Here is a 22586-nt window from a genome sequence, read left to right on the forward strand (position 1 = left end):
TCGATAAAGTTGTTTTCAGATCCTCTGTAGGATAGTGTGTAAAAGCATCTTCCCGGGTATTGACAGTAAACTCATACCCCGCCAGTTACCTGGCTCGGTGGCGTCTCCTTTTTTGAATATCCTAATAAGTCTGTTGCCAGTCGGATGGTACTTTGGTTGTTGTTCAAATCCGATACCTTTATCATCTCTGCAGACATGCGGTCCAGTCCCGGTGATTTTCTATTTTTCATTTTCTTTGCTGCTTCTTGTATCTCACTGGTAGATGGTGGATCCGTTCTGATTTTCAGGGGACAACCGTCGCACTGGACTTTACCAACCATGGATTTCGGTTTCTTGGGTGTTTAATTTACCCCCCCCCCCCCTGCTGAAATAAATCAATACGTGTTTCTCTAGTTCTTTGTCATTGCCATTGATAGATGTCACCTGTAATAAACACAAAAATTCATGTAGTTGGCTTGGATGTATGTCAATTTAAAGCAACTCCTGGCTCAAGTCGTTCAAATAATAGGTTTTTTCTAACAAATTTCCATGATTTTTGTTTTAGTTTTTTTTTTTTTTAAGACTAAAAACCGAGAATTGAAGGCAAAACTAAAAAAAGTGCAAAACACTATTGCTGAGTATAAGGATTCCGAAGAAGAAAAATGGAATATAATCTTTAGCCGATCAAAAATGCAAGGTAACTTATTCTATGTTTGATCTTTTCCCTTTTTCTTACCATATTTTCCATTATTTCTCGGCCTTTTAACCTCCCAATTTTTATTTATTTTTTCACTTCCTTGATTTTTTTTTATTTCTGAAGGGGAAATAATGAAGTTAAAATATAGCCAAGCATTGCAAGGTACCTTTTATTTTGTGTTTAATTTTTTTTTCTTTTTTTAATATATTTGCCAATATTTTTTAACTTCTCTATCTCCCAACCATTAATTTCTTTATGTCAATGCCTTTATTATTTATGAAGAGGAAATAATTATGTTAAAATATATTCAAGTATTGCACGGTACCTTTTATTTTATGTTTGATATTTTTCTTCTTTTTTTACCATATTTTACATTATTTCCGAAGCTCTCAAGCTCCGAACCATTATTTCTATACTTCCATTATTCCACAAGGAAAAATAACGAGATTCAACTATAGCTAAGCATTGCAAGGTACTTTTTATTTTATTTTCGTGTTTTTACTATATTTCCCATTGTTTTCCAACCCCTCGGCCTCCCAACTGTTATATCCATGCTCCCATTATTTTCCAGTGGGAAGTAATAAGGCTAACATTTAGCCAAGCATTTCAAGGTACCTTTTATTTTGAACAACTGAAAGCCATAAACCTTAAATTTGATTACTATAAGCCGTAATTTGGTTTAAAACTTTAATCATAAAACGTGAGCAACGGAACTGGAGATTCTGGCGTTTTTGAACAACTTAAATTCATAAACCGTTCTTTATTACAATAGCAATAAAATACAGAATTTTACATATTTTTCTGTTGGCGGGAAGCAAAGCTCGTATGCTTAAAAAACTTGATCGCATGCTGACCAATGGTCGGCGTTGCGCAGGTGCCGATGTCCTGATTCACTGCTTTCGGCTGAAGTGCAATGGACGGATGTGGGTAAATCATCCGACACTTCCCGCGTTTTTCTCCCAGGTTTCTCCAGGTGCCTATTTGGAGCTGGGTCCAACGAGAAAAAATAATACATTATATAACTGAAACAAACACAAATATATTTGCCTTTATTTTTTATTATTAACTAAAAAAAAATAATCTTTTCCGAAAAATAATCTTTTAAAATAAAATTTCTGGCCATTAAATTAAGCTCAGCTGTTAGAAATACCTTTTAAAATTAAAGCTCACACGACGTGAAATTACTATTCACGAATAAATTAAACCCAAAATTAACAGAAATAAAATAAACAATCATGGAAAATATACACCAAGTAATAATATAAATGAATAGATAGATCTTAAAGCGAATAATGCTTAGATTGAATATAAATCAAGCTTAAAACGAAAAAAATATTTTGCTATTGATGTATAAATGAAACTTAAAACGAACAGAAATTAAATAAACAATCAATGCAAACAAACATGCAGTAGATATTAATGTAAATGAATAAATAAATCTTAAAACGAGTGAAACTTTAATTGAATATGCAAATCAAGCTAGGAACGAACAAAAATCTCTACAGACAAGAGTTTGGGTATCGCCTCCTTCTCTCACTGTAAAAGTCTAACATCTACGGTGCTACATTGACTTGCCACTATATACCATTGACTTGCCACACAACATATCGCCAGCACATGTTCTTTTGAGACAATACTAATTATCAGGCTACAGTGGGCAGGGTGTGCAGCAAGACCATAACAATATAATATAACATATAAACATGACATAACAATACCAATTATCAGGCTACAGTGGGAAGGGAGTGCAGAAAGACCATAACAATATAACAATAATATATAACATAACAATATAACATAACAATAACAATTATCAGGCTACAGTTGGAAGGGAGTGCAGAAAGACCATAACAATATAATATAACATATAACACAATATAACAATATAACATAATAAGACCAATACAACTTTTCATTATACAGTTTTCATGTAGTGTATAAAGAAAATAGCAATATAACATAACATAAAAATACCAATTATCAGGCTACAATGCGCAGGGAGTGCAGAAAAACCTTAACAATATAACAATAACAATATAATATAACATAATATAACAATAACAATACCAATTATCAGGCTACAGTGGGAAGGGAGTGCAGAAAGACCATGACAATATAACGATAACAATATAATATAACATATAACATTACATAACAATACAAATAACAATATAACATAACAATAACAATACCAATTAAGAGGCTACAGTGGGCAGGGAGTGCAGAAAGACTATAACAATATAACAATAAAAATATAATATAACTTAACATAACAATGTAAGCCAATTATCGGGCTACCTTGGGCAGGGAGTACAGAAAGACCATACCCAAACATCCGGGTTGCAGCGGCAGCTAGCAACCTAGTAAGAGATAACAATATAACATAACAATAACAATACCAATTATCAGGCTACAGTGGGCAGGGAGTGCAGAAAGACCATACCCAAACAATCAAAAAATTATAAATACAAGACACCATCCTACACCAAAATAAATTTTTAATTTTTAAAGCTCTTAAGGACACGATCAGCCTTATTCTGTATCTTTTGAAGTGGAATGATATTATTAGACTGAAGTGTATTTAGGTAAACCAATTCCGCATAATCAAAATGAGATTGTTCTAAAGTAAAATTAAGTGACTTAAGTGCGGAGTAAGGAACTAAATGTTTTAGCCGGTTCATAATACCAACGCCTCCTAATGCTTAGGCACGAACAACATTTAAGTGATATGTGATTATTTCACATTACATTATGTGATCCTTCCATGAAAGATTCTCGTCGATAACCACACCCAGATAACGAATACTTCAGGCTCTTTCAATAGACGATAAACCATTTTCAAGCATGTTAGTCAGTTGACGCAAATGTTAGTCAGTTGTGGAAACCTGCACCCAACTCTAGAAAGAATAATAAGTTCAGTTTTTTCGTATTAAGTACTAGTTTATTTGCATCAATCCATTTCGAAATACGACTGTATGCTTGGGAAATCTTTATTTGAAACTCATTTAAAGATTTACCACACGCAGAAGCAGTTGTAAAATTCATAATTCGGATTAAACCATTAAGCATAAATCGTAAGTAAAGGAATTGGAGCTCTTTGAATATTTTTTCAATATCTAATTTTGAACAACTGAAAGCCATAAGCTGTAAATTTGTGTTAAATCACGAACTCTAAGTCGTAAGCATTGGGGACCTTGGCATATTTTTTTAATATAAAATTTTGAAAGATCATAAACTATGAATTTTGATTAAGCCATTTACTGTAAACCAAAAACTAAACCGTAAAGTTCACATAACACTTAGTTTAAGACACTAAGTGCAAACCAGAAATTAACCATTAAGTTCCCATAAAATTTTTTTTCAGCCATTAACTGTAAAACAAAAGCTATATACCACAAAGTTCCCGAAAAATTTTGTTTCAGCCATTAATTGTAAACCAAAAATTATAAACTGGAAAGTTCACATAAAATCTTGTTTAAGCAATTATCTGTAGACCAAAAATTATAAACCAGAAAGTTCCCATAATATTTTGCTTAAGTCATTAACTGTAAAGCAAAAACTAAACCGTAAAGATCCCATAAAATTTTTCTGAAGCCATTCATCGTAACCCAAAACTATAAACCGTAAAATTCGCCTAAAATTTGTTTAAGCGGTTAACTAAACCTATAACTATAAACCTTAAAGTTCCCATCAAATTTTTTTTAAGCCATTAACTGTAAACCAAATACTATAAACAGTAAAGTTCCCACAAAATTTTGTTCAAGCTATTAACTGTAAACCTAAGACTACAAACCCTAAAGTCTCCATTCAGTTATGTATGAGCTATTAACTGTAAACCAAATGCTAAAAACCCTAAAGCTCCCTTATAATTTCGGTTGAGCCATTAACTGTAAACCAGAAATTATAAACCGTAAAACTCCCATATAATTTTGTTTAAGCCATTAACTGTAAACAGTAACTTTTCCATAAAATTTTGTTTAAGCCATTAACTATAAACTAAATACTATAAACCGTCAAGTTCCCATCAAATTTTGTTTAAGCCATTAACTGTAAACCAAATACTATAAACCGTTAAGTTTCATTCAGTTTTGTATGAGCTATTAACTATAAACCAAAAACTTAAACCCTAAAGCTCCCATATAATTTCGTTCAAGTCATTAACTGTAAACCAAAGACTGTAAACCTTAAAGTTCCTATAAAATTTTGCTTAAGCCAGTAGCTGTCAATCAAAAACTATAAACCTTATGGTTCCCGTATGTTTAGGGCACGATCGACGAGAGACAGTACGACATCTCTTTTAGCTTGTGGGGGGGGGGAGGGCTTGATGTGAAGTTTAAATATCTATTGGTTTGCGTTGGTTTTCTTCAAATAGTAAAATTGATTGTCTCTAAGCTACGAATAAATAACAAAGATAGGAACGAGATTTTATTAGTGAATTCAATTTCTAAGGTAAACAGTAAATTTTGTCATACGTATTAAGGTGATCTAAAAACCCTAAGTTCATTTTCCCCATAATCCCAAAGTGAAATTGCGTCATCCATGTAACGTCCCCAAAAGATAAGTTTCAAAAAAATGCGAGTCCAACGCCCAATTTGAAATGGAAAGGCAGTGTGGTCTTCGTCACTATTTATTTTGTTTAAGACATTAACTGTAAACTCAAAAACTATAACCTGGAAAGTTCCAATAAAACTGAGCTTAAGCCATTAACTGTATACCAGAAACTATAAACAGTAAAGTTCCCGTAAAATTTTGTTTAAGAGTAAATCAAAAACTTTAAATTTCAAAGTTCCCATAAAATTTAGTTTAAGCAATTAACTGTAAACCAAAAACTATAAACCGTAAAGTTCCCATAAAATTTTGTTTAAACCATTAACTGTAAACCAAAAACTATAAACCGTAAAGCTCCCATAAAATTTTGTTTAAGTTTCATTCAGTTTTGTATGAGCTATTAACTATAAACCAAAAACTTAAACCCTAAAGCTCCCATATAATTTCGTTTAAGTCATTAACTGTAAACCTTAAACTTCCTATAAAATTTTGCTTAAGCCATTAGCTGTAAATCAAAACTATAAACCTTATGGTTCCCGTATGTTTAGGGCACAATCGACGAGAGACAGTACAACAGCTCTTTTAGCTTGTGGGGGGGGGGTGGTTTGATTTGAAATGTAAAGATCTATTGTTTCGTGTTGGTTTTCTGTAAATAGTAAAATTGAGTTTGTCTAAGCTACGAATCATTAACACATCTAGGAATGGGATTTTCTTAGCAATTTCAATTTCTAAGGTAAACTGTAAATTTTGTCATATATATTAAGGTGATCTAAAAACCCTAAGTTCATTTTCCCCATAATCCCAAAGTGAAATTGCGTCATCCTTGTAACGTCCCCAAAAGATAAGTTTAAAAAAAATGCGAGTCCAACGCCCAATTTGAAATGGAAAGGCAGTGTGATCTTCGTCACTATTTATTTTGTTTAAGACATTAACTGTAAACTCAAAACTATAACCTGGAAAGTTCCCATAAAACTGAGCTTAAGCCATTAATTGTATACCAGAAACTATAAACAGTAAAGTTCCCGTAAAATTTTGTTTAAGAGTAAATCAAAAACTTTAAATTTCAAAATTCCCATAAAATTTCGTTTAAGTAATTAACTTTAAAACATAAACTATAAACAGTAATGCTCCCATTAAATTGTAGTTTAAGAAATTAACTGTAAAACAAAAATTAGAAACCGTAAAGCTAAAATTAAATTTTTTTTAAACCATTAACTGTAAACTAAAAACTATAAACAGTAAAGTAAACAGTAATAAACCGTAAAAAAATAACTGTAAACCAACATGGAAAGTTCCCATAAAACTTAGTTTAAGCCATTAACTGTATACCAGAAACTATAAGCTGTAAAGTTCCCATAAAATTTTGTTTAAGAGTAAATCAAAAACTTTAAATTTCAAAGTTTCCATAAAATTTAGTTTAAGCAATTAACTGTAATCCAATAAAGTTTTGTTTAAGACTAAATTAAAAACTTTAAATTTCAAAGTTCATATAATATTTAGTTTAAGCAATTAAATGTAAACCAAAAACTATAAACCATAAATTTTCCATAAATTTTTTTTTAAGCCATTAACTGTGAGCCAAAAACTATAAACCGTAAAGTTTCCATAAAGTTTTGTTTAAACCATTAACTGTAAACCAAAAACTATAAACCGTAAAGTTTCCATAAAATTGTTGTTTAAGGCATTAACTGTTAATAAAAAACTCAACCGTAAAGTTCCCATAAAATTTCGTTTAAGTTATTAACTTTAAACCAAAAACTATAAACCGTTAAGTTTCTATAAAGTTTTGATTAATAAATTAAATTTAAATCAAAAACTATAAATAGTAAAGTTTACATAAAATTGTTGTTTAAGTAATTAACCGTTAATTGAAAACTAAACATTAAATTTAACATAAAATTTATTTAAAGTTCTTAAATGTAAAAAAAAAACTATAAAAAATAAAGTTTCCATAAAGTTTTGTTTAAGCTATTAACTTTAAATCAAAAACTATAAACCATAGAGTTTCCATAAAATTGTTGTTTAAGGCATTAACTGTGAAATAAAAACTAAACCTTAAATTTTCTATAAAGTTCTGATTAAGCCATTAACTTTAAATCAAAAACTACAAACCGTAAAGTTTCCATAAAATTGTTGTTCAAGGCATTAACTGTGAAATAAAAACTAGACCGTAAAGTTTCCATAAAATTTTGTTTAATACCTTAACTGTAAAACAAAACTAAACCGTAAATTTCACATAAAATTTTGTTTAAACCATTAACTGTAAACCAAAAACTATAAACCGTAAAGTTTCCATAAAGTGTAGTTTAAGCAATTAAATGTAAAACAAAACCTATAAACCGTAAAGATCCTATTAAATTTTTTTGATCCAATAATTGTAAACCAAAACTATAAACCGTAAAGCTTCCACAAAAATTAGTTAAAATAATTTTCTGTATACAAAAATATGTATAACTTAAAATGTCCATTAAGTGTTTTTCTAATTCATTGAATTGTAAGTATAAACTAAGACTTAAATTTAACATACAATTTCTTTTAAGTGATTAACTGTAAACAAAATACTATAAACCGTAACGTTTACATAAAATTGTTGTTTAAGCCATTAAATGTAAACCAAAAACTAAACCGTAAAGTTTTCATAAAATTGTTTTTTAAGCCATTAACTATAAACCAAAAACTATAAACCGTAAAGTTCCCATAAAATTTTGTTTAAGCCATTAACTGTAAACCAAAAACTATGAACTGTCAAGTTTCCATAAAATTTTGTTTAAACCATTAACTGTAAACCAAAAACTATAAACCGTAAAGTTTCCATAAAATTGTTTTGCAAACCATTAACTGTAAACCAAAAGCTAAACCGTAAAGTTCCCATAAAGTTTCGTTTAAGCCATTAACTGTAAAACAAAAACTAAACCGTAAATTTCCCATAAAATTTTGTTTAAGCTATTAACGGTAAACCAAAAACTAAACCGTAAAGTTTCCATAAAATTTTGTTGAAACCATTAACTGTAAACCAAAAACTATAAACCGTAAATTTCCCATAAAATTTTGTTTAAGCCATTAACGGTAAACCAAAAACTATAAACCGTAAAGTTTCCATAAAATTTTGTTGAAACCATTAACTGTAAACCAAAAACTATAAACCATAAAGTTTCCATAAAGTTTTGTTTAAGCCATTAACTTTAAATCAAAAACTATAAACCGTAGAGTTTCCATTAAATTTTTGTTTAAGGCATTAATTGTGAAATAAAAACTAAACAGTAAAGTTCCCATAAAATTTAGTTTAAGTTATTAACTGTAAACCAAAAACTATAAACAGTAAAGTTCCCATAAAATTTTGTCTAAGCCATTAACTGTAAGCCAAAAACTATAAACCGTAAAGCTTCCATAAAATTGTTGTTTAAGGCATTAACTGTTAATTAAAAACTAAACCGTAGAGTTCCCATAAAATGTCTTTTAAGTTATTTGCTATAAAACAAGAACTATAAACCTTAAAGTTTCCATAAAGTTTTTTTTAAGCCATTAACTCTAAAACAAAAATTATAAACCGTATAGCTTCCATAAAGTTTTGTTCAAGCCAGTTACTGTAAACAAAAAACTATAAACAGTAAAGTGACAATAAAGTGGTTTTCTGAAAAATTGAATTGTTAGTAAAAACTAAACTTTCCATCTTACGTAAAATTCTGTTTAAGAGATTAAATCTAATAAAAAAAATACTATCATTATAATTCGTATGAAATTTTGTTCAAGCAATATAATTTAATACAAAAACAATAAACTGTTAAGATCACATAAAATTTTGTTTATGACATAAAACTAAAACTATAAACTTTATATTCGCCATAAATTTTGTCTAGGTAATTTACGATAAAACAAAAACTATTAACCGTAAAGTTTATTTTTTATGCATTGCAGTTTGTTTATGCTCGTATTTTGACTTTACTTGACTAAATGATTTTATATGGAACATGGTTCTCTTGAAAACGTCAAGGAGAATATGTGAAAAATCATGTAAATTTTCACGCAAGCTAAACTGTTCTTTAAACGATTAAATAAAATTTATTTTATTTAATTATTTTAAAATAAAATTATTTTAATTATTTTATTTAATATTTTATATAAAGAACGATGTGCTTTTAAATGCAACCTTTACTGAAAAAATACAAATGAATATGCATTGTCAGGTTAATATACATATACCGATATTTAGTAATCAAAATGTTAATATTGTTCTATTTATTAACGTTATAAAAGTAAAAACATTTATATTTTTTCAGTAAAGTGCAAATTTTGTTCTGGCCTTGGGAATGCATAGGGGTTTTCCACTCAACTTATGTTAATTTTTGTTCGTTTTCAGTTTGACTCGGTTATTGATTATATTTTCTGTTAGTTTTGGGTTTCATTTATTTATCGATGCTGATTTGCGGAAGTTTGACGCTTGGTAGATTATTTGATTTTATTTTTGCTCATTTTTTGTTTAATCGAATTCTTTACTTTTCTTTGAAAACTTATTTTGTGGAAAAAGTTTTTTAAATTAATATGAAAAAAGAAAGATATCCCAAGAAGCAGGAAAACTCAGAAAACCAGTAATAAGAGAAGAAGAAAAAGGAAAAAAGAAAGAATCTTCAAAAGTTGCAAACAAAACAATTGAAGATGGGCTAGAGATCTATCTTATAAATATTAAGATAGTACTTTTTATTACGGCCCATACCCACTGCCCCCCCCCAACACACAATTTTATGACTTGACCATATTGTTCTGACTAATCTTTGGGAAATTCATCGGGTCAAGGGGACTTTACTTCTTGATCTGAATTTGAATAATAGTAAATAACGAAGGATATTAATAATTTGACTAAAAACAATTACGGAATTTGTACTTCATTGCAAAGTGCAAATGCCAGCATATTGGCCTGACATTCAGAAGACATATCTTTATCTAATTTTCAGTTTTAATTTTATTTAATTTTTAATTTTTCGTTTCGTTTTCAGCTTAACTAAATGGTATCCCTATACCGTTGGGACAAGGGTGCATAATAAAAAAAACAATATGCTTTTGAAAAGAGCATAAAACAAAGAATCTATTGGTTCCGCTTTTATTAAGAAGTTTCCTTCTGCGAAGCCTTCAAACAAGAATGTAACCTAAACCTTTACTGTTTAGCCAAAACAATTGATGCCATTCCTGGATCAGGGTCAAATTACTTTCTTTTGGAAGACTTTTGGTTATAAACTCTTAGTTTACGGGCTGCAGTTCCCCCTTTGATGGGTACAACAATGCAGCAAGAATAATTTATGCAATGGATGACATAGGAATTCCTTACTATTGAGAAAGATTTTTTCATTATATTCTTGCTATTCTTCCATCCTATTTTTCCTCAAATTACTTTCTTTTGGAAAAATTTTGTCATAAACTCTTAGTTTGTGAAGGCAGCAGTTCAACCTTTGCTGGGTACAAGTATGCTGGAAGAATAATTTTTGCAATAGATGGCATATGAATTCCTTACTATTGAGAAAGATTTTTTCATTATATTCTTGCTATTCTTCCATCCTATTCTTCCTCAAATTACTTTCTTTTGGAAAAATTTTGTCATAATCTCTTAGTTTGTGAAGGCAGCAGTTCAACCTTTGCTGGGTACAAGTATGCAGCAAGACTAATTTATGCAATAGATGGCACATGAATTCCTTACTATTGAGAAAGATTTTTCCATTATATCCTTCCTATTCTTCCATCCTATTCTTCCTCAAATTACTTTCTTTTGGAAAACTTTTTTCATAAACTCTTAGTTTGTGAAGGCTGCAGTTCACCCTTTGCTGGGTACAAGTATGCAGCAAGAATAATTTATGCAATAGATGGCATATGAATTCCTTACTATTGAGAAAGATTTTTCCATTATATTCTTCCTATTCTTCCCTCCTATTCTTCCTCAAATTACTTTCTTTTGGAAAACTTTTGTCATAAACTCTTAGTTTGTGAAGGCTGCAGTACCCTTTGCTGGGTACAAGTATGCAGGAAGAATAATTTATGCAATAGATGGCATATGAATTCCTTACTATTGAGAAAGATTTTTGATTTTTCCATCGTATTCTTGTAATTCGTCCATCCCATTTGTCATCAAGTTACTTTGTTTTAGAAAAATTTTGTCATAAACTATCAGTTTCTGAAGGCAGCAGTTCAACCTTTGCTGGGTACAAGTATGCAGCAATAATAATATATGAACTGTATGTCATATGAATTCCTTACTATTGAGAAAGATTTTTCCATTATATTCTTCCAATTCTTCCATCCTATTCTTCCTCAAATTACTTTGTTTTGGAAAAATTTTGTCATAAACTATTAGTTTCTGAGGGCAGCAGTTCCACCTTTGATGGGTACAACTATGCAGGAATAATAATTTATGAACTAGATGGCACTTGTAGTACTTACTAGTGAGAAATATTTTTTCATCGTATACTTGCAATTCTTCAGTACCATTTTTCCTCAAACTACTTTCTTTTGGAAAAATTTTGTCATAAACTCTTAGTTTCTGAAGGCAGCAGTTCAACCTTTGCTGGGTACAAGTATGTAGCAATAATAATTTATGCAATAGATGGCATATGAATTCCTTACTATTGAGAAAGATTTTCCATTATATTCTTCCTATTCTTCCATCCTATTCTTCCTCAAATTAATTTCTTTTGGAAAACTTTTTTCATAATCTCTTTGTTTGTGAAGGCTGCAGTTCACCCTATGCTGGTTACAAGTATGTAGCAAGAATAATTTATGCACTGGACGACATTTTAATTCTTTACTATTGAGAAATGTTTTTCCATTATATTCTTTATATGAAAAAGCGTTGAGACTTGCCATTTCTGACAAAAAAAAAATTGAGGAATCAACTATTAAAATATTTATGAAAATAGATTAGTAAGAATTCATTTATTCTTTCTTTTTAAGAATAAATTTTTTACACTGTATCAGTACTAATATAAAATGTTAGTTAATATATAAGACTAAGATCTATTTCGCGAGATTGGTAAATTACTTCCTATAAAGAAGAAATTTTCCACCTCCTTTTGGAAAGCGTTAGAACTCATCTTGTCTGACTAAAGAATTTCAAGAATTGACTAAACTATGATTATTATAGATTGATGAATTCCTTCTCTATTGTTTCCTTCGTATCCCTTCCTGTTTAAAAGCGTTTGGACTCGTCTTTTCTGAAATGAATATAAAATGAAATGAAAATATTGAAGTTTATGACAACGGGTTAAACTTTTAATTAAAAAACTGAAATAATGATGAAAAGCTCGAATGTTTCGCTTCAATTTTAAAACCATTACCTTTAAAAAAAATTAGAGCAGAGAAAAAGAAGCTAAAATCTTTATACAAAAAGAGAAAGAAAAAAAACACGTGTCTGTAACACTTATAGAATTTGTCGCAAAGCTCAGACACGTGTGCAGTAGTGTTTTTCAAGGGGCGGGGAAGGGGGGGGATAATATGAAAAACAAATGAATTTCAGTTTGATAACTTTAACCAGAAGTGCCCGGAAGTTTTGTAAAATATAAGATTTCAGAGTTCCAGGCCTCGAACTTTTTTCAGTTGTCACATGATTCTATTTTATTTACAAATTGAAAAGTAGTTTGGTCTAATAAATTATTTAACAAAAAATTCTGTATTTTAAAAACAAACATAATTTTTAAAACACATTATTAAAAATACAACTATGAGTTGCCCCCCTTCTTGCCTCAAGACTGAATTCTATTATATCTTATTGTTATTATATATTGTATTTATTATGTTATTATATCATATTTTATCTTTGATAGAGGTACTAAATGCCGTTTTAGTTAGGGTCAAGGATGAAGATGCAAATTACCCCTCTCTAGTTTTTATGGTGATTCGCATGTTTTGAAAAAAGTAGTTGTGTGGGTGAATAATTTCACCCACACGAGACGCTAAAGCTTGAATGTTTTCGCTTCATGTTTAAAAGCATTACCTTTAAAAAAGTTAAAGCAGAGAAAAAGAAGCTAAAATCTTTATATAAAAAGAGAAAGAAAAAAACACCTGTCTCTAACACTTACAGAATTTGGCGCAAAGCTCAGACATGGGTGCAGTAGTGTTTTTCAATGCGAGGAGAGGAGGGAGGGGTGGGGGTTAATATGAAAAAAATGAAGTTCAGTTTGATATTGTGAACCAGAAGTGCCCGCAAGTTTGGAAAAATGCAGGATTTCAGGGTTCCAGGCCTCGAAGTTTTTCCAGTTGTCATATAATTCTATTTTATTTACAAATTGAAAAGTAGTTTGGTATTATAAATTATTTAAGAAAAAGTTCTGTACTTTTAAAACAAACACAATTTTTAAAACACATTATTAAAAACAAAACTATGAGTTGCCTCCCTTTTCCCCTCATGACTGCATTCTATTATATTTTATTGTTATTATGTATAATATTTATTGTGTTATTACATCATATATTTTGTTTTGGATAGAGACACTAAATGCCAGTTTTAGTCAGTATTAAGGATAAATATGCAAATTACCCCTCCCTAGGTTTCATGTACGGTGAGCCAAAATCAAAAGCTGCATTAATTCAAAGACGATCAGAAATTAAATAAAAAAATTAAGTTTTTTTTTAACTGAAAGTAACAGAAATTACTCCGTATTTGAAAGGAACCGTCCCCTCATCAACGCCGCGCTCTTTACACAAAATTCAAACTTTAGCTTAAAAGCGCGGCGCCGAGGAGGGGACAGCCCCTTTTATATACGGAAAAATTTCTATTCGTTTTAAGTTTTAATATCACTCCTTACTTTCAGTAAAAAAAACTTTTTTTTATTTAATTAAAAAATGAATGTTTTGAATTTATAGTTATATACTTGATTATTTCACTATGACACACAGTCTGCTGTGTGTCTGCACTATGACACACAGTATCCTTCACTTCGCTAACGACCGGTAAACCACTAGCCCTCAAAAAAAAGAAAACAAGGAGACAGATCAGTGCTACCCATGTAAAAAAGTCATTTCCTATATTGTTCAAGATGGGGGACTGTAATTTCCCTATAATAGGTTTTTGACTGTTGATTCCCATGGTATACTTTTCATTTTCATCTGCCATTTTCGAGGGATGGCATGCTTGTCATTCAACAGGCTCTGTGGCCAAATTGAAAAAAATGTGTCATATTTTTTTTTAAAAGACCTTTTCAACCTTACTTGATGCTTGATAATGCTTACACAAGCAACAATTACAAGCTACAATTCTTGCCCCTCTCCATCGAGTAAGAAAGATATCAGGTAAAATAGAATATAAATCTAAAAAAAAATCTGATTATGTATTATTAGTAACCTCTTCGACGAGGAACCTTTTAGAGAACTTAAAATTTTAGGCTTTCGTCTTGAAGCTGTTAAACCATTTAAAATATAGGATACCCTCCCTCACCTAAAATGAGAAATATCCATGAACATACAATGAAAATTTGAATAATTTGTTTTTGTGTATTTTCGTACATTTTTCGACGACGAGAATTTGATAGACTTTATAATTTTAGGTATTATATATTCAATGTTTTATTTTCTATGATTCCTTTTCAGGTGGCTGGGGATCATTCTATTTGACACTTATTTCTAATTATTTGAATTATAGAAGGCTTAAATTAAACACAATCACAGTAAATAATAGCATAGACTACTTAGGAACTACTAAATTTCACTGAGCACAATCACTACTACTGGACATCATTCCCTGCAAAATCTTCAAAATACGCTTCACAAGAACAAGAACCAGCTCCACCTACTTTTTTTAGACCTTTTTTTTTTTGTAAATATTTGGAAAATTACATGTGTATGAACTTATTGGCTCCACAGGCAAAGCGCTTTTACTGCTAAAAAGGGCCGTGTTTTTTTTACGTCATCTTTCAATCTATGCTGCAAGTTGCCGGGCATAAGTTTCGTATTTGGGTGATCCTGTTCTAGAAGTTAAAATGGTCTGAAAATGGACAGACGTTTTTTTCTTATCCATTTTATACTTATATTACTAATTCCTTGGATCTAGGGACCCCGAAACACAATAGCTAATTAAAAAAAAAAAAATTTTCCCCCAACGAAGGCCAAATTTTTATTCTAAGCAGCTTGGAACAATTTACCCAATCATGTTCCTGGACCAAGGGGGAACTAGTGTACAAAAAACGATTCAGGGCCATGGGTCATCTAAAAATGTACCAGAAATCTTAGTTTTGACTGGTTTGAAACTTATTATTAAAATTTCTTGTTATGAAGATTCTTTTGATAGTTTGACAATTAATAGCTTAATCAGTTATGTTATTACACCTTTAGGCTCCTCTATTTCATCATACTTATTTAAGGAAAGGGAATTACAAGCTTTTGGATAAAAATAAAACACCGACGAAACTAGTAATTATATCCAAGAAAAAAAAACTTAATCGGTGGATTAACACTTAGTAAAACACTGGGACAGGACACTTCGGTTGAGCAAGACAGTTCAACTGTGACAACTCAGAAGGTTTTAATCCAACTCAGAAAGCTCTGAAAGCCACCTAGATTATATACTGCCTTCCTTTAATGGGTACTTTCAACTTTAGGATAGAAAGTCTACCATTGAAAAGCATATTCAACCTTGCTTAGACCAGAATCATGCACGGATTCTCAATTGTAATCTTCTGCTTTAGAAAACTTGGATTTAAGTTCCTCCTCCTAAAATAAATCTTATTTGCCGATTGACCTTTATTTTCTGTCCAATTTGTTTCTCAATCTCACAAGTGTTTCGACTTTTGTAAGACGCTCTCTTTACTTAAGCAAACATTGGAAATTCAAGACTTTTCTTATACGAAAATTATTTTGCCGTATCTGACTTAAAAAATCTTCCTTTTATAAAAAAAGATTACTTATTTATAAAATTGACAAAACTTTGAAAACCTTATTTCAGTTTTGCCCTTAACCTGCAAAATTTAACTCGTGCAACATGCCGCCTTTTGAATTAACCATAGCTGACTTTTGAATTCTAAAATCGACCTACAGTGAAGTTCCTTTTCATTGCCACCGTTTGCTAGGCTGTTACATTACTACTGCTATTATTTGGACCTCTTCTTCAGAAAGTCAGACAAATTTTTCAAGGTATGCATAAGTCACCATAAATTGTTTCGGTTAATATTTGTGTCATTCTTCTTACAAATAACAACATAATCGTTTGGGTTTTTCAGTTCGATGATGTTATTGGGAAATGCCATAATATACTTTGTGTAAGACCAAACATGTACGCAAAAATTTATTACAAAAGGTCCTACATTTCTAAAGGGATGAGGCAAGGGGGGTGACAAGGCACTGATCCAAAGAAACTACAAGATCTTAGAAACGACTTATCTGCTATTTTGTTGCGAATTGATGCTACAATAGAAAAGTTGTCAGAAAATGTTATATTCTATGAAAAAATTTAGAACAGAACTTAAAATTTTTCATGTCTTTGAGAAATTAAGAACTGAAGTGGAAGCTTTTTTAATTTTCTTTGGTAAATTTCAGAATTGATCTAACTTTTTCTCTTTAAGAAAATTCGGAAGAGAACTTGAACATTTCGCACTTCTTCGAGAAAACTCAGAATTAAAGTGTAGCTCCTTATCGTCATGGCGAATATTCACGATCAAAGTATAACTTTTTTCTATCTTCTACGAAAAATTTTGGAACAGAACTTGAAGTTTTCTTCACTTCTTTGAAAAAATATCTAATTAAAGCTGAACCTTTTCTCTTCTTGTAAGAAAAATTCAGAATCGATGTAATTAGGGTAAAATTTAGAACAGAACTTTAAATTTTTTCATCTCTTTGAGAAAAATCTGAAGTAAAATTATAAAAATTTAGAATTAGAGTGAAACGTTTTATCTTCATGGAAAATATACACCATCATAGTATAACTTTTCCTATCTTCCACGGAAAAATTTAGAACAGAACTTTAAATTTATTTATGTCATTTGGGAAATTAAGAAGTGAAGTGGAACCTTTTTATTTCTTGAAAAAATAGAATTGATCTGTAAGTTTTGAAAAATTTGGAACAGTACTTTAAATTTTTTCATCTCTGTGGAAAATCTGAACTAAAGCTGAACTTTTTTATATTCTTTGGAAAAAATAGAATTGATCTGTAACTAATTTCTTTTTCATTGAGAAAGTTCAGAAGAGAAATTGAACTTTCCCCCACTTCGTTGAGAAAATTTAGAATAAAAGTGGAACTTTTTATCTTCATGGAAAACATTCACAATCATAGTATAACTTTTTTCTATCTTTTAAGAAAAATTTGGAAGAGAACTAAATTTTTTATCTCTTTGAGAAAATTCGGAATTGAAATTAAGAAAATTTAGAATTAAAATGAAACTTTATCTTCATGGAAAATATTCACAATCATAGTATAACTTTTCCTATCTTCTATGGAAAAATTTAGAACAGAACTTAAAATTTTATGTCTTTGAGAAATTAAGAACTGAAGTGGAAGTTTTTTCATTTTCTTTGGTAAATTTCAGAATTGAGCTAACTTTTTCTCTTCTTTAAGAAAATTCAGAAGAGAACTTGTGCATTTTGCACTTCTTTGAGAAAAGTCAGAATTAAAGTGTAGCTCCTTATCGTCATGGCGAATATTCTAAGAAAAATTTGGAAGAGAACTTTAAATTTTTCATCTCTTTGAGAAAAACGGAATTGAAATTAAGAAAATTTAGAATTAAAATGAAACTTTTTATCTTCTACGGAAAAATTTAGAACAGAACTTAAAATTCTTTATGTCTTTGAGAAATTAAGAACTGAAGTGGAAGCCTTTTTTCATTTTCTTTGGTAAATTTCAGAATCGATCTAACTTTTTCTCTTCTTTAAGAAAATTCAGAAGAGAACTTGAACATTTTTCACTTCTTCGAGAAAACTCAGAATTAAAGTGTAGCTTCTTATCGTCATGGCGAATATTCACGATCAAAGTATAACTTTTTTCTATCTTTTACGAAAAATTTGGAACAGAACTTGAAGTTATCTTCACTTCTTTGAGAAAATATGTAATTAAAGCTGAACTTTTTCTCTTCTTGTATGAAAAATTCAGAATCGATGTATCTATGGTAAAATTTAGAACAGAACTTTAAATTTTTTCAACTCTGAGAAAATTCGGAAGTGAAATTATAAAAATTTAGAATTAGAGTGAAACTTTTTATCTTCATGGAAAATATACACAATCATAGTATAACTTTTACTATCTTCCACGGATAAATATAGAACAGAACTTTAAATTTGTATCTCATTTGAGAAATTATGAACTGAAGTGGAACCCTTTCATTTCCTGAAAAAATGGAATTGATCTATAAGTTCTATGGTGATTCCGTATTGAGCTAAGTTTTCACGATTAATGTATAACTTTTTCTATCTTCTATGAAAAATTTGAAACAATTTTTTAATTTTTTTCATCTCTTTGAAAAATCGGAACTTAAGCTGAACTTTTTTATATTCTTTGGAAAAAAATAGAATTGATCTGTTACTAATTTCTTTTTTATTGAGAAAGTTCAGAAGAGAACTTTAACTTTCCCCCACTTCATTGAGAAAATTTAGAATAAAAGTGGATCTTTTTATCTTCATGGAAAATATTCACAATCATAGTACAACTTTTTTTATCTTCTAAGAAAAATTTGGTAGAGAACTTTAAATTTTTCATCTCTTTGAGAAAAATCGGAATTGAAATTAAGAAAATTTAGAATTAAAATGAAACTTTTCATCTTCATGGAAAATATTCACAATCATAGTATAACTTTTCCTATCTTCCATGGAAAAATTTAGAACAGAACTTTAAATTTTTTATGTCATTTGAGAAATTAAGAACTGAACTGGAACCTTGCTTGGTGTTGGGGGGTTCAAAAAGCAGTAAAGTAAAGTTGTGGGTGAAAAGGGTGAGCACTTCAAGTTGTAAAATTGGGTTAGGAGGGATATTAAGAAAAGAACTTGTTCTGGAAAGATGTGATAAAGCCATTTGAGAGTATTGCTTGGTGTTGGGGTATTTAAAAAGGTGTAAAGTAAAGTTGTGGGTGAAATGGATGAGTACTTCAAGTTGTAAAATGGGTTTAGGAGGGACATTAAGAAAAGAACTTGTTCTGAAAAGGTATAATAAAGCCATTGAAAAGTATTGCTTAGTGTTGGGGTATTTAAAAAGCAGTAAAGTAAAGTTGTGGGTGAGGAGGATGAGTACTTCAACTTGTAAAATTGGTTTAGGAGGGACATTACGTAAAGAACTTTTTCCGAAAAGATAGAATTGCTCAATTGCTTGGTTTCGGGGTATTCAAAAAGCCATAAAGTAAAGTTGTGGGCGAAGAGGATGAGTACTTTCACTTGTAAAATTGGTTTAGGAGGGACATTACGTAAAGAACTTTTTCTGAAATGATAGAATTGTTGAATTGCTTCGTGTTGGGGTATTTAAAAAAGCCATAAAGTAAAGTATGTGTGAAAAGGATGAGTACTTCAAGCTGTAAAATAGGTTTAGGAGGGATATTAAGAAAAGAACTTGTTCTGAAAAGATATAATAAAGCCTTTTGAAGGTATTGCTTGGTGTTTGGGTATTTAAAAAGCTGTAAAGTAAAGTTTTGGGTGAAATGGATGAGTACTTCAAGTTGTAAAATTGGTTTAGGAGGGACATTTAGAAGATAACTTGTTCTGGAAAGATATAATAAATCCATTGAAAAGTATTGCTTGGTGTTGGGGTATTTAAAAAGCCATAAAGTAAAGTTGTGGGTGAGGAGGAGGGGTACTTCAACTTGTAAAATGGGTTTAGGAGGGACATTACGTAAAGAACTTGTTCCGAAAAGATAGAATTGCTGAATTGCTTGGTTTTGGGGTATTCAAAAAGCCATAAAGTAAAGTTGTGGGTGAAATGGATGAGTACTTCAACTTGTAAAATAGGTTTAGGAGGGATATTGAGAAAAGAACTTGTTCTGAAAAGATATAATGAAGCCTTTTGAAAGTATTGCTTGGTGTTGGGGTATTTAAAAAGCTGTAAAGTAAAGTTTTGGGTGAAATGGATGAGTACTTCAAGTTGTGAAATTGGTTTAGGAGGGATATTTAGAAAAGAACTTTTTCTGAAAAGATATAATAAAGCCATTGAAAAGTATTCCTTGGTGTTGGGGTATTTAAAAAGCCGTAAAGTAAAGTTGTGGGTGATGAGGATGAGTACTTCAACTTGTAAAATGGGTTTAGGAGGGACATTACGTAAAGAACTTGTTCCGAAAAGATAGAATTGCTGAATTGCTTGGTTTTGGGGTATTCAAAAAAACATAAAGTAAAGTTGTGGGTGAAATGGATGAGTACTTCAACTTGTAAAATTGGTTTAGGAAGGACATTACGTACACAACTTGTTCCGAAATGATAGAATTATTGAATTGCTTGGTGTTGGGGTATGCAAAAAGTCGTAAAGTAAAGTTGTGGTTGAAAAAGATGAGTACTTCAACTTGTAAAATTGGTTTAGGAGTGACATTACGTAAAGAACTTGTTCTGAAAAGATATAATAAAGCCTTTTGAAGGTATTGCTTGGTGTTTGGGTATTTAAAAAGCTGTAAAGTAAAGTTTTGGGTGAAAAAGATGAGTACTTCAGTTTGTAAAATTGGTTTAGGATGGACATTAAGAAAACAACTTGTTCTGAAAAGATAAAATAAAGCCTTTAGAAAAGTATTCCTTGGTGTCGGGGTGTGCAAAAAGCTGTAAAGTAAAGCTTTGGGTGAAAAAGATGAGTACTTTAAGTTGTAAAATATGTTTAGGAGGGACATTACGTAAAGAACTTGTTCTGGAAAGATATAATAAAGGCTTTGGAAATGTTGGGGCCCTTCTGTGTCTCAAGTGCACATAAAAAAAAGTATTAAAAAAATGGGGAGGGAGGGCTCTTTGGGGGCCGGGGGAGCGCTCTGGGGGCCCAAGGGGGTGGGGGCCCCTTTGGGGTTGGGGTATGGGGACCTCACAACACTGTTCAACTGGAGCTTGTGTATTATAACGACCACGGAGTTTAACCCCAAATCATCTTTTAAAATGTCTCAAACTGTTTCGCCCAAAAAATCCCTAAAATGTCTAAAACTGTTTCGCCAAAATAATCCCCTAAAAGTAATTTCTGCTTTTTCCTTTGTTTTGACATCCCTGCGCTGTCACATTTGAAATTCCCAGTAAATTATTTCCCGCGTAAATTATATTCAATCTTTCTTCATCTCTAAGGTGTTCCTTCTTACACTATTATGGCTTCAATAGAATATTAATATTGTCTCTCAGACCTAAAGACCAGAGAAGCCATATTTAAAGATAGAATATTAATTTATCTCCCAGACCTAAAGATCAGAGAAGCCATATTGTTTCTTAATTCCCCTTGTGGATCAATAATTCCCCGCCGATTATGTAATCAATTTCTCGGAAATCTAGTTCCCCACGATTATGCAAATCAATTTCTCAGAAATTCTCTCCCTTTCGTGGATCAATAATCCTTGAATAAAGTATGTACTGTCAGCGTTAGACTCAATTATAGATGGCAGCAGTTATGTACGCCTTGGAGTCGAAAGGACCTCCCTACTACTGGCAGAATACATAGTAACTGTAAGTTTCAACACACGGCTCGAACCCCTACAACCAACTCATTTATATGGAAACTAAAATTGTATATTCTTAGATCCATACAGTGTTTCCACTTCCTATTTTTCAGAATTCTAAAACCCTTGTTATAAAACCCACTTCCAATACCAAAATTGTTACCCCCCCCCATATTTTCTAAATTCTTTCCCTATCGCTTTTAATGCCCAGTGTTATACTGACTTTTAAGGCCAATTATTCAACAACGCCTATTTTCAAACTGAAGACCAGTTATTTTTTTTATTGTCTCTCTTTAAAACGTTTTAAACATTTATTTTCATTAACAACTTCTGAGCTTAAGCTTGCATTTGATTAATGGATTTTGGAGAACCATGTGTGGTATACAGTCTCTGCACGTTTGTCACATCAGTTAGTATCACATGGGCCCAAATACTAACTCCCATTTTTAAAGGGAAAGAAAGATTTATTACGCAAATCAACACAATATCTAGAGTGATTACAGGGGTATTTTGAATCGGAGTGTGATGTCAAAACCGGGTAGAAGCTTTCATTTTAATGAAAATAAATGTATTTTCCTTCTAGTATTAAATTTACAAAAACACAAATGCTATTGTATTGTTCTAATGAGACATGTAGAAGGGAAAAGAAGTGGCAACAGTTATTTAAACGACATTTATTTTTTACAAAAGGACAAACCTCAAAAGCTTATTTATATTATGTTGGATAAGAGCAAAATCTCTCCACCCCTCCCACCTCACGTGAGGGGGGAGGGGTACACACCCCCTCCCCTCTCCAAACGATGGGGCATCAG

Source organism: Artemia sp. Qi Xiang Cuo, chromosome 10, assembly GCF_049724085.1.
Source record: "Artemia sp. Qi Xiang Cuo chromosome 10, ASM4972408v1, whole genome shotgun sequence".
NCBI classification, from domain to species: domain Eukaryota; kingdom Metazoa; phylum Arthropoda; class Branchiopoda; order Anostraca; family Artemiidae; genus Artemia; species Artemia sp. Qi Xiang Cuo.